This window comes from Sturnira hondurensis, unplaced genomic scaffold, assembly GCF_014824575.4.
Source record: "Sturnira hondurensis isolate 20B ecotype Veracruz unplaced genomic scaffold, ASM1482457v3 Scaffold0019216, whole genome shotgun sequence".
Lineage (NCBI taxonomy): Eukaryota > Metazoa > Chordata > Mammalia > Chiroptera > Phyllostomidae > Sturnira > Sturnira hondurensis.
In genome coordinates, this window is record NW_028091847.1 from 4009797 (window position 1) to 4023967 (window position 14171).

Consider the following 14171-nt stretch of genomic DNA (forward strand, 5'->3'; position numbering starts at 1 on the left):
TTGGAATATCATCTTGTAGTATCATTTCTGATTTCTTTCCATGCCTATGCCAACTAGTCTTAGAAAGACAGCAACTACCATTTGTTTAAAAAAATACATGTATGAAGTGCTTCACATATGTTACTTAACACATCAACCCCAAGATACAATATTGTCATCCCATTTTAGCAATAAGGAAACTGGGGCTCAGGAAGGTGAGAGAGTTATCTATAAACATGCAGATGATATGTGGCAGAGCCTGGATTCAAACCAGGATCCGTCTGACCCCAAAGACCATGTCCTCATCAGGTGTCTGACTAACTACTAAACCAAACCTTTATATATGTGTGCATATATATTTAAGTAAAAGGGACCTATTATGCATATTATAATAACCTGTTTTTTACTTAAAAATATACCTAAGGCTTGTTTTCATCTCAATAAATTACAATTTCATCATAGTTTCTAAACACTGCCTTGCCCTTCAATAATATATATAGAGAGGATCATATACTGGAGCCAATTCCCCATTGTTAGATACAGGATTAATGACAACATATCACTATTTAAAATTTTTTATTTATTTATTTATTTGAGACAAAGAAAGAAGGAGAAACAAACACTAATTTTTGTTGTTCCATTTATTTATGCACTCATCAGTTGACTCTTGTATGTGCCCTGACCAGGGATTAAACCCATAACCTTGGTGTGTTGGGATGATGCTCTAACCAACAGAGCTACCCAGCCAATGCATAAAATATATCACTATTTTAATAAATAATGATACAGATTTTTCAAAAATATATTTTATTGATTATACCATTATAGTTGTTCTATTCCCCCCCTTCATTCCCTTCCACCCTGCACACCCCCTCCCTCACCATTCCCCCCCCTTTGGTTTATGACCACGTGTCTCAAGTTCTTTAGATTCTATATTTCTCCTACTACTGTTGCCCTCCCCCTATCTATTTTTTTACCTACCGTCTATGTTACTTATTTTCTGTATCTTCTCCCCTCTTCTCCTCCTCCCATTCCCCTGTTGCTAACTCTCCATGTGTTCTTCATTTCTATGGTTACCCTCCTGATACAGATTTTTTATTTGCTGTAGATTTTAAAGCATTTTTCATATAGAAAATGCCTGTAGTATAAATGTTCTTTTTCCTACTTCATGCAATAACTTCTTGTCAAACTTCAAAAAGCCCGCACTAGAATGAATGCAAGCTTCTCAAGAATGAATACATATAGCCCTGGCTGGTGTGGCTCAGTGGATTGAGCACTGGACTGCAGACCAAAGGGTGGCTGATTTGATTCCCATTCAACGCACATGCCTGGGTTGCAGGCCAGGTCCCCAGTAGGGGGCTTGCAAGAAGCAACCACGCGTTGATGTTTCTCTCCCTCTCTTCCTCTCTCCCTTTCCCTCTCTCTAAAAATAAATAGTTAAAATCTCTTAGAAAATAAAAATAAATGGCATTCAATAAATGTTTGTTTAAAAAAAGAATGAATAGATATAAAAAGTCAAGATTATTTTTGTTCTCATGCTTTATTTAGTTGATAACAATTTATTTATATTGGAGGGAACTAGAAACAATTAAATGACAAACAATAGATTTTAATATAAAGTATACATTTGTACTGTCTACTATGGTAACCACCAGCTACATATGGCTATTTAAATTTAAATTTAATGACATTAAAAGTTCCTCAGTTTTACTAGCCACACTTCGAGCGCTCAGTTGCCACCTGGGACTAGTGATGACCACACTGGACAGTGCAGCTATAACATACTTCCTCCATCACAGAAATTTCTGCTGAACATGCTGTTATGAAGTACTCACACTATGAAGTACTGTACCATATTTTAAAGGACTCTAGAACCTCTGTCTGCACTGGCATGGAAGGATACAAGTTTTTGGTTTGTTTGCTTTAACTTTTTATGTAAGTGGTTATGGACTCATTAGGCTAAAAGAGTTTTATAAAAATTTTATAAGATTGTAGTCATGTGCTATGTAAAATTTTAAAAATAACTAGATTTTTAAAAAATTCTCATGAAAAATGCATTTATGGAGTAGTGAAGGGACACAGTGAAGAGATGAGTCCACTTCTACTTACTTTGTTGGGGAAAGGTTTTATGGAGAAGATGATCCTGAGACACAGCTGAACAAGTTAGCAAGGAAAGAGATACAAGGCACGGAAGATGAACCTGTGGGGTCAGATGAGAGGGTAGATTTACAAGAGGGTTTAAAGCCCAAAGTACTTTGACCAGTTCTACATTTGGAGAATGTCACGAGAATTAAATAGCATGTGTACAATAATGAAAGCACTTCATAAACTATAAAGTACTGTCCAGACTAAAAAGACTAGAAGCACAATGTGTATGCTTTGAAAACTTGTGTGCTTTGAAAACAAAATATGTATAAGGTTGTATTTTCCTTCTTTACATGAAAATAAATAAAAATTATTGATAAATGCAATTATATAAATAACATACATGTATAGCATTATATATGTATTAAGACTGAATTAATAGAATATTTTACTTGTTTCAAACCACTAACAGGTCACAATTATAAATTATATTCTCACAATTTTGTTTAAAAAAAAAAGAAAAAGAAAAGCAAAAACATCTAGCCAGAAATATCACTCTACCTCATGATGATTTCGTTTTTCTTTTGCATAAGCCTGTGTCTTTCAAATAATCTACAAGCAAATAGCTCCATTCTGTAGATGAGAAATTATAAAAGACCATGTAATCAGCTGACAAAGGAACTGAAAACAAGCCCAGAGGAAATGCATGGCTGTTCTTACAAAGTCACAATGTACTGTTCTGTTTGCCTCCCACTCTCAAAGTGTATATTCCTGACATTTCTTGTCTCATAATTGGACTTTATGAATGAGAGCTGTAGGATGCTGTCTGGTGAGTGATCTGAAAAGGATATGCTGAAACACAGTGGAGGTGCTTGCAAGAATTGAATGCTAGGTTTTGTGTGGGAACTTAAAGAAGAGGCATAAATTAGAAATTAGAAATAAGGGCTATTTTTTCAGCCCTTAATGGAGACTTTGAGTAAGTTTAGGTGATATTCAATGTAGAAACCAGATGTGTTGGACTGAGTTTGAGAATAGGGTGGGGGTCCCCTGGCTTCCCAGAATTTATAACCTTTACAATGTTCTGGGAAAGAAAGAGCAGTTCAGCAATTTGTGTCTTCTTTTTTTTTTTTAAATTCTAATTTTTGAATTAAAATTTTTTTCCTAAACCTTGATTTTTTAGGGTGACATTGGTTAATAAAATTATACAGGTTTCAGGGGTACAATTCTATAATACGTCATCTGCATATTGTATTGTGTAATTTGTATCTACTTTAGCTTCTTCATCCCAACTACGCAGCAACCATTCAAGTCACACTTTTTAGCATTTATTTTCATAGTATGTCATTCTAACTGCATTCAATCTCATATCTCTGTGGTCTAGCTGATGAATAGCACTAGTTAGTCAAGCATTAGTTCAGTAGGTCTCTGGAAATAATCAGTCATCTTTAGTAAACAATCTTTTCCTGTGTGCCTACTATGTGCCACATGAGAACCAGCAGCTGGACGGTTTTATTCCCATTCCCATGAGGCCACTACAAGGATTCTCTTTTATGGGTAAAAATATTGGGGAAAGGAGAAAAGGAAAAAAAGCATTTCTGAAGCAGGGTGGGCAAGAATAAAAAAGTAGGCTTGAAAAAATTCTCTAGGGAAAAAGGCCATTATGTTAATGGTCTCTGTGTGTCTCTGGGCAGTAATGTGGCAGGCTTTTTCCCTTTGTTAAGCTTTTTAAAAATACTATCTGATTTTTTTCTATAATAAGCATATATAACATATAAACAGAAAACAGTAAAGTAAAAATCTTAAAAGAAAAAAAGTCTCCAAAGGACTATACAAGTAAGAAAGAGATTCAAATGTAAATAAGTCCATTGATTGGTATAGTTGACTGCCAGTCATATTGATGGACAGCATGACTCCAGCTATTTAATTGACTGGGGTTTTTTTTGTTTTTTGTTTTTTTTTTAATTTTAATCAGGCATTGAGTCTCAACCTTTGGCAAGAAGAAAATATACCATTCGCCTTATAAAAGTGTTAACTCTTTCTGGACTCTGAAATTTTGCCTTTACTGATGAAAAAATGCTTGTAAAACCCTGCTCCCAAAGCCCTAAAAATACTTGAACTGTTAATCGGCCTTTTTCAAAGATAAGCATGAGATTCTCAGGAAAATAATGTTGTATTGTGGATTAATGTGTGGTATTTATGGGTTAAAAAATGGCTACTATATCAACTACCATAAGAAAATGTAGAAAATTCCTCCATTGCCTTTTGTTTTTATATGTATGTGAACCTTTCTGCTGTTAGAAATGGCTGCGCCCAGTTCAATTCTGGTTTGTCAGAAAACCAGAGGGAGCCCCCAGTGTATGAAAGGGTCATTCATTGAGGGCTGAGCATGAAGGTCCTTAGTCCACAGTGAGTTATCCTGTGCACATACCCTCCAAGTACAGATGGCTCCTCGGGGCAGGAATTAAAGATGAAGAGAGAAATGACTCTCAAATGGAATACAGTACATTAATTCACTTAGAAGGCACCAGGGTGTGTCTGCTTTACTGACTTTTCCGAAAGCACAGAATCTGACCTTATTTCCACTTATAGTAAATATGTTTACTCCTTAAAATGTACCACTAAGTTTCCCCAAATGAGGACCATAGCTTAGCACCAGATTCTAAATGAGCGGCTTGGTGGTTTGAAAACACTTGAGGTCATTTGGGTCTCAGAGATGCTGGAAGCCCCGACATCACCTTTGTCTTCACCCGCCCCCAGAAGCTCCCAAGAGCGAGCAAGGCCTTTCACTCAGGACTTCGGGCGGTTGGCTGAGGCCTTCCAGAGGAGAAAAGAAAGCGGTGGGGGAACTGCTGGGTGAGGTTGGCCTTTCCTAACTCTTATTAATAGAGAACATGTGGGCTGAGGCGAAGGAGGGGACTGGGGTTGCTGAGTAAACAGGATGGGATGAGAAAGAGAATGATGCTTTTATATTCTTGTCTATTACAGATCCAGGGAGGCTCTTTAGTGGAGATGAAAGGGAGAGACATTTAAAAGAAGTAGCTTCCAAAGCTAAATGTGAAGACCACTGACGTCTCCTTTCCCACTTCCCGTGGAAGGGAGCTGTGTGGTCAGTGGGCCTTGCTGACTGGGTTTCCCCGACGTTTTCCTCACCTGTGGCTCTGCTACACCTCTGTCTTCGGAGAATTCTTTTGCAGACCTTTCACTAAATTATTCATTCCATTAACATTCATTGAGTGCTACCGTTTGCTAGACTCCGTTTTAGGCACTGTGAATACAGCAGTAAACAAGACAGTCTTCATGGACAGTCTAGAGAGAAAGGTGAGTAATCAAGAATTACGAGAGCCGAGTACAGACTGTGACACCAACCAGGTGCAGGTGCCGGGAGAGCCCGGAGAGAGGAAACTAACCAGACGCTGTCGGGGGAGGGATGGTCAGGGAGGGCTCCCCTGAAAAAAAGTCCGTGACACCCGAATTGAACCTGGAGTTAACCAGCTGGAGAAGGGAGGGTGGGTTTAAGGCTGGACGTGACAAGAACTTTGCAAAATGAGTCTAGTGGCATCATTGCTTAGAAAATTCAAGCTCCTCTCAGGGGTGAGAGAGGAGATGGTATCCCCAACACCTCTAAGGAGGGATGTTGCAGAAGCTGTAACAGAAAGTCTGCTGCTGTTCCAGCAAACACCGCGGCGAGACTCCACACCTACAGGAGGAAGGAGCAAGAATGCTGTTTGCACCTGAGGCTGTTTCCCAGGCTGACCTAATTTTGCCTAAAGCCCCAAAGTGTCTTTTTATGGAAGAGAGTTAAAGGCTCTGAGGCAGGCAGGTGTGTGGAGGATTTTTCCCCTTTCCTTATCAAAAAATGCTAATACTGTTACAAACATAAGTATTTAAAGTATCTTAAGTATGTTTGCCCCATAACCTTAAAAGCAGCATTGCTAAGATAAACTATCACCTTTTAAATTTCCGGTAAAACATCTGGCTATCAGGAAATTTTATCACTTAATTTAATTTTTAATACTATATATTCATGTCATAAACACTGACTATGCAGAATATTGCTATATAAACTTGAATCTTACCAAAAATATGGCAAACACATATGAACATATCTATGATAAAGTTTTAACCACAAAAAACATAAACAAGTATTGGTGAACTGAACTGTTACAGGTTTTTTTCATTTATCAATTTTATTTCAGACAATTTAAAAGAAATGGGAACTTTCTATTTAAAAAAAAACATTTTATTTCGTGTCATTATTTCTTTTCAATCTGCTAGCTAAAAACATGTCCATATCCAGCTTTTGTTTCTTGATCCTTATTATAGTCTCCATAAAAATCATTAGAAATATACTGTCTCAAAAAGAGAAGCTGATTCCTCTCCTGTCCAAATTGTTAGTTTTCTGATTGACTTTGAAAACCAAAACTTTACTCTCTTTGAGGGAAAATAATCTATTTTTCAAGAGAATTTCAATCTGTCAGTCACTCTGATAGACGCCTTGCTCTTACTGTATTATTTTTTGCTTCAGCTAACATATGTTAAAACAAAGTCATTTTTAAAGTGAAGACAACTCAACATTCTGATTAGCTCCAGAAGTTCTTCAAACAGTGACTGCCAAGCTTCCCTCATGTAAGACATTAACTTGACTCATTTTCTTCAAGAATCAAACAAGTGTGTGCTCTGCCCCAGAAATGAGTTGCATCCTAACATTGTCTTAGCAGGGAAGCTCGAGTTGCTGAATTTGTAATTCGTGCATTTTCAGTTTTAAATCTCACAGAAAGATACTTTGGCTCCCAGATGTGGAATGATTGGGAGCGGGGGAAATTCAGAAAATATTCACTCTTCCAATGATCCATCTGTACCTTGGCCAAGAAAATATTGCTACAACGAATTATTATACACAGGCAGGGGCTACAATTTTCACTGATACTTCCTCTTGGAGACTAGAGAATTCAGTGCTTTGATCAAAAATATAGACTGAGTTTAGATAGAGATATTGTTCATCAGTTCTTTTTCACAGAAATACTCATGAAAAATTGTTTTGGTTTATGCTGAAACAAGTTATTCTGTATACTCAGTTCTGTATGAGACAGTCATTCAAAAGAACCCAGGCATCTGGAAACATGGCCATGTTCACTAAGTTGCTACCCTGAAGGAAGAAAGCTAATTAAAATGTTTAAAAAGTCAGTGAAATGGAGGGAGCTGGCTTCTTTTCTTTTCTTTCCTTCCTCCCATCCGCTCTCCTTCCCTCCCTCCTTCCTGCTTTCCTTCCTTCCCTTCTCTATCTCTCTCTCCTTTCCTTTGTTTCAAATCCAGATATCTTTAGCTCAAAGGCTGTTTGTTACATGTTTTTACAACTTACACACTTCTGTCAACCAGAATTATTTAAATTGTCAGAACCCTCGGGTAAAAATGCTTTAGGAGCCAAAAGCAGCACGTCTCTTCAGCATGTAGAGGTGTTTCTCCCTGGGGTTTAGAACTGAGTGTCCCTCTGAAACAGGGGGACAGAAAGGTGAGGACTTTAAGCTGGAGCTCCTTTCCTGCAGTCTGCAAGCTGACATTCAAAAGACCTCACTGCCATCAACTTGCAAGTCACTGGAGATGAACCAGTGCTTTGGGGAAACAAAGAGTCAAGGCAGACACTGGACCTCTAGTTCTCAAAATTAGCCACTCAGTAGAGTCTGGGTTTAATATAATTGGCCTGGATGTGACCTGGGCCTCTGTACTTTCTAAATAAGCAAAGCTTAAGGATCATTATTTTAAAGTGTACAAACTCCACATTTAGGACTTAGATAAATTAAGGTAAACAAAACTCCCTGTCATTTGAGGCGAAAGGTTAATCAAAAAGAAAGAGGAAATAGTTCTTACGATCTCTATTCCTCACAATTATTCTGTTGTCATTTAATATAACCAAATGGCCATCTACAAACCCACTAAGATTCAGTCAGTTTACTTGGCCCCTCTTCAGAAGCTCTGCATCAGAAACGGGCAACTGCAACAACAGCTGTCTGTACAGCAGTTGTTCCTTTGCTCCTCAAACCCCTCTACTCGAGAGGGGTGGGGAACTCTCTTGCTAGCTGCAGTACTAGTGAGCTGTCCCATTCAGAGGGGGCACCCTGACCCACGTCCAGCAACCGTGATCAGGCAGGACGGAGGTGGGCCTAGGTCTGTAGATCTTCTAGTTTTTCAAGAGAACTCAGAAATCTTCCTATTTATGTAAAACCTGACAATTTCTAAATGGTAGCAGGTAATTCAATTGTGAATAATTGAAACATGGATGCCGACCAAAAAGCCAGCTGCCAGTTTGCAACCACTGGCCTGAGAGGCCCTTGTCCACCCCACCTTCGTGGGGCTAACTTCTACTCAACTTTCAACACCCACCCCTGGAGGCTGCTGCTCCTCGCCTCCCCTTTAACCCCAGCCTCGTGCTCCAATTCTGTGCACTGAAGCACATTTCCGAAGCTTATCTCCCTGCAGTGAGATTGTGTTGTCTGTCTCCCCTTATAACTTCCTGCTCCCTGAGGGCTGGGGTGGCGCAGTTAGTCCTTTTATTTTAGGAATGTATGTTAATCCCAAACTGGATTCTGACTCAGCAAACAAATGTTTATTAAATGCGTACTGTGTGTATATACAAGAATGTAACAAATTCAAATTATGGCCCCTCAAATACTATGTGGTGGTTTACAAATGACTCAGCTGTGGAGAGTCATTGTAATGTAAATCCTAGTGCCGAGGGGAATGAGAAGAGCGGTGTGTTTGGTGGAATGTAGGGCTGGGAGAAAGCTAAACCTGGTCTCCTAAGGTGAAGAGTGACTAGGCAGGACCTACAACTGCACAGTCAGGACGTTAATCAGCACAGGCACGCTGTTTGGAAGCCTAGAGGTAAATATCAAACGCAGCAGGTGATACATGGAGGTGTTTGACTCTGGGGAAAGGGGGCAGGGAGGTAGAGAACTATAAACCTGTTGGAACCATTTTATTCTTTAAACTTTGATACAAGAATAGAAACAAATGCTAAAAATTGAAAAAGGAAGGGTGGAACTGGTTTTTAGAGCTGTGTGTGTTTGGGTTGGAATCCCACTTAGCTCTGGCCACGCCACAATTAACTTCCTCAACCTCTCTGAGGCCATTTGTTTCCATCTGTAAAATCAGGACAATGGTGTTTGTGAAAATTAAATAAAGTTTAATGTGTGAGACCCTTTGCCCTGTTTTGGACAGCGTGTGTAAGCTCCACGGCAGATGGCCAAGGCTCCCTTTGTCCCCACCCCCGACTACCCCAGTCACTTGGCCATTCTAGGAGACTAGCAGCCAGAGCTCTCTGCCCTTATATCAGGGTTCTAATCACACCAATGCCCAACTGTCTGACAAGGGAGACTTTAAAATTAGTGTTTCTCAATCCTCGGCAAGGTACAGATAGACCCCTTTCAAAAGAGAAACAAAATAAAACACAAACTCTTAGGGATCCAGGGTTAACTCAGACTATTTTTATTATAATTTTTCAATGTTATACTACTATTTATATATGCATTAACTCCTTACATACATAAAACTTAAGCAACAATAAAATAAAGATAAATTTAAACGAGAACTAATTAAAAATAATGGTATTCAAATGTATGCTAATTTAACATAACATCTGGTGACACTTTGCTGAAGCTGAATCACAGCTCTTCAGGAGTGCATGCTGTGTATAGCAGGCCCTCATGGATGCCCGTGCCCAGATCACTGGGGGCTGGTTGGTGACGCAGTTCCTCACTGCTGTTTGGTGAATCTTCCTTCCACTGCTGGGTGTGGGACCTCTCAGCCCGTGCACGGTGCTAGCTCATCTCTTATGCACCAGGTCTACTCATGAGCTTTTCTGTCTAGCTGGGTAATTAAAGTGACACATTTAGCACCTACTCAATCATAAACAGAAATTTGGGCTCAAAAATAGGGAAAGACCTTAAATTAAAAATCCTCATGGAAACCCAGAAAACCTCTGAATAGAACTCCGTGGTAGTTGATTAAAGCCTCCTGGGAGGCCTTAACCCAAAGTCAAGAGTGGGACCCCTCCAGTTAGCGGGCACCCTCCTCCCAGTCCCCATCGCCGCCATACCCTCCACAGGGTGCAGTCAGAACTGCTGGCTTCGCCGTGTTTTTACCTTACCCACGGGGCATCTGTTAAACTGTAGTAATGGTTTCCTTCTTTTCTACTCCCAACTGGTCCTCAGCCTGTTGAACTGGTTGTGATGGGTCCTTGGTTTGCTTTCTTCTTTCTTTTACACTTGCTTTCTTTTTGAAATAGGTATTACAACATTCATCTCATACACAGGGCAAAAACTAAAGGTGTTACCTAATCCATCAAAGGACACAACTTCACCTTGCAATGAAAAATACTTGCTGATTTTTTGGTGCTAAAAAACACCCTCTGTATTTTAGTGAAATTAGTACATTTGTTTCTAATATATTAAAAAACAAACTCGAGCTCTGGCTGGTGTGGCTCAGTGGATTAAGTACTGGCCTGCAAACCAAAGGGTCACCAGTTCAATTCCCAGTCAGGGCAGATGCCTGGGTTGCAGGCCAGGTACCCAGCGGGGCATGCATGAGAGGCAACCACGCAATGACATTTCTCTCCCTCTCTAAAAATAAATAAGTAAAATATTTTTTAAAACCCTTAACAAACTGTCATTTTGTGGAATGACTTGATATCTAAGGCATTTGAGCCTTCCCTAGGAAGAGGTGGTGCTGTCAAAAGAAAAACAGAGTACACTCAAACTTCCCCAATCCAGCCTCCGGTCTTACCTCACAACCCAGGCTGTTAGGCAGGATTCTCTCAGACATGGTAGGCTGTGTCCTCTGGCCACACACACCCAGCCACACGTGCTCTGTGCCAGAGCCAGGGGGTGAAATGTTTGCCGTCACGACTGGGCACAGAAGTTGTGAAGTTGTGGCAGTGTGAGTGATCATGGCCATTTGGGGGGCTCCAGGTTGCTGCAATGAAAGGGAAAAAGGTTGGAAGAAGTTGCCTCTGCTCATATTACAGAACCCCAACCACCCCTCCACCCCCTGCGCCGGGCGTCTTGTAAATCTATGGTTCATTTTTCCCACCACCGATATGAACTGTGGCTCTCAGTGCCAGAGTTTGGTAAAAATGAAAGAAACTTTATTCAAAAGTTATATAGGTTTAGAGAAATGGTGGAACATTGTTGTTAAATCATCCCAAAGTCCCTTTAAAACTGCCACACACACACACACACACACACACACACACACACACAGCCTTGCCTTCCCTTGCCAAATCAGGCAAGTCAGAAAGGAAAGAAAATAGAAGTCCGTAGCTTGGCTAGGCTCCTGTTCTTAACCCAAAACCGCATCCTCATGGTGGACGGGAAAATCCTTCTGCACCCTTGCAAGCCAAGGGGCCAAGAGAGAAAACTCCACGTGGCTGCTATATCTTGCTGCCCTGATCCCTAAGCAGTGTGGTCAAGAGAACCTCTGCTCCCAAACGGAACCCCAAACCACATGGTGAAAAGCCCCCAGCATGGCTGCCACACTTGGGTTTAAAGCCCAGCCGGGGGCCTTCCTCCCTAATCCCATTCCGACTGCCCCCACACCAGGTCACACCTGCCAGTAGTCTGGGTTTCTGCCTTTCTCAACTGCAAGTGTGGCTCCCTGACGCAGAAGCCGTGACCAAGCCGCCGAGCAGCTCTCCAGGCGCAGGAAGCTCCTCCAGCTACACCGCATGATGGGTTAGAGTCATATGCATCCTCCTGGCTCCTAGCGCAGGCACTTAAAACACCCCCCAATTCTTCAGATATGCAAATTAGCTCTCAGTGGCCCTGCTTGGATTCCCTCACCCGCCAAGTGACAGCTGTGGGGGGTTTCTCCATTTTGGGGGAACCTCTAGCTCAGCACCCCCTTACACTCACACCAAAAAGACCTAGGGCTGTGTTTTCATTGGCTCAGTAAACACTAGAGTACTGCTATGTGAGGTTCCATGTTTCTATTGGGCAGAGTGAGAGACAAAAGATGGAGACATCTACTCTGCCTTAGAGAAACACACAATCTAGAGGAGGAGACGGACACATCAAAGCGAATAACTGCAAAGCAGTGTGAGAAGTGCTAAGGTTAGGAGGGAGCAATTCAGCTTGCCCGGACTAACTTTGGGTTAGTCTCTAGCTGGGTCAGAATTCCTCAGCTTAGCAAGAGGTGGGTGGGGGAAGGAGTCCAGGCAGAAGCTGCAGCACAGATGCACAGCAAATTCTGGCTCATGCAGGGAAGAGTAAGTAGGTCCAGGGTTGTGTAATGTATAGCAGGTAAAAATAACCAGAAAAGACTTCCAGGGTAGATGATTAAGTCTGAATTTTTCTCATTGGTTTCAATTTGGTGTGTGCGTGTGAAGATAGGTAGATAAGTAGATAACAATATTTATGTAAATAAAGCATTGTACTGGATTTGGGGGACAGAGTTTTTTGTAGTGCGTCTTAAAAGGAAGATATGCAAAGCAAATAATTACTTGTAAAATGCAATTCTACAATAGCATTGACCAAGTATTGCTCATGGTTTTTGAACGAATAAAATCTAGAATAACTAAAGGATAGATAGGCTGCTGTCCTTCGAACAATTTTTCACAGGTAAAATTTCTTTCAAGCAGGACTTTCATAAGAGTTGGGCCCCAAATGGTTGATTTCCAGTGTGATGATTCCCTGAGGGAAGGAGGGTGAGGGCTGGGTGGAAGGGGAAAAAGGGGGGAAATGGGAACAACTGTAATAGTGTAAACAATCAAAGTAAAGTTTAAACAAGTGGCTGATTTCACATTCCTTGCAAATTCTTCAATCTAAAGTTGATTTGGTGGCAACTGGTAGGCATTGAAGAGTCACAATCAGCCTGGCTGGTGCAGCTCAGTGGATTGAAAGCAGGCCTGCGAACCAAAGGGTCGCAGATTTGATTCCCAGTCAGGGCACAGCCTGGGTTGCAGGCCAGGTCCCCAGTTGTGGGTATATGAGAGGCAACCACACATTGATGTTTCTCTCCCTCTCTTTCTCCCTCCCTTCCCCCCTCTAAAAATAAATAAGATTTTTTTAAAAAAGAGTTGTAATCAGTGAGCTGACATAATTAATATGTATGAATTTTAGGGGGGCGGTACAGGAAAGAGTTGGGAGGTCCATGGGGAGTTTATTATATTGTCTAGGATTTTAAAAAAAGAAATTGGGATAAGCAGTGACACACACATGCAGGAGTCTGAAGATACTAAAATGGTGAGATTGCTAAAGCTTTGTGATGAATCACTGCTGGGGACTGAGAAGAACTAAGAGGAATCTGAGAAGCCTCCCAGCCCTCTGGCTGGAATGTCTGGGTGAGCTTTAGTTCCCTTTAATGAGAACAGTAAAGAACAGATTGGAAGAGACAGGATACGATGATGCATTCTGGGAAAACTTGATGTTAAGATGTGATGAAAGATCAGGTATCATTCATGTTTTTTATACAAGAAGAATAATGTTGAGACAGCGATTGAACCATACATTGCAACAGCCACATTAAAAGTCAATTTGTCAGTATCTAATCTAAAATGTATACATCACATGACCCATCAATTCCATTTCCTCAGTATCAACCCCAGAAAAATACACGTGCCCTAGGAAGCGTGTCCAAGGGTGTACCTGGCAGCATTGTTTGTAGTAGCAAAAAGCCAGACTACTTACGTGTCCTCTGGTAAGTAATGGTTAAGATTCCAGACTGTTTCCAAACTTGCTGAATAATAAAATCACCTGGGCTATTGGTTGAAAATAATTTCTTCAATCCCCTTCCCCGTTCTCTCATGGTGAGGCCTTGAATACTTCCAGGTGATTTTTATCATCAGGAACATTTGTGGAAGAGTTAGGGAAAATGTTTCCAAAACTGTGTCTAGAAACAAATGCGAGGCAGGATTAGAAAGAATGAGGGTCGATCTCTGTGAAGCAACTCAGAATGGACTCCAAGATGTATCGAGTGACAAACGCAGGCTGTGGGATGAACAGGCAGCAAGATACCACCATATCTTGCTATCAAGATACCACAGACCCACACAAAGAACAGTATATTTCTAGAGGCAAATATGGATTTGAGGGTTGTGATTTCAAAGGGAACTTCTG

At 40.9% G+C, this 14171-nt stretch overlaps 1 long non-coding RNA gene across 2 annotated transcripts; it reads right to left on the reverse strand.

The window, feature by feature from the left end:
* Positions 1-9575: 9575 nt before the first annotated feature.
* On the reverse strand, positions 9576-13945 carry LOC118974236 (uncharacterized). 2 transcript variants are annotated; one of them, XR_005063824.1, is made up of 3 exons: positions 13743-13945; positions 10843-11031; positions 9576-9927 (listed from the first exon to the last, which is right to left on the reverse strand). It is a non-coding gene; the product is annotated as an uncharacterized LOC118974236 (long non-coding RNA). The 2 variants fall into 2 exon arrangements; XR_005063825.1 differs by lacking the exon at positions 9576-9927 and adding an exon at positions 10147-10332.
* Between the last annotated feature and the right edge of the window lie 226 nt (positions 13946-14171).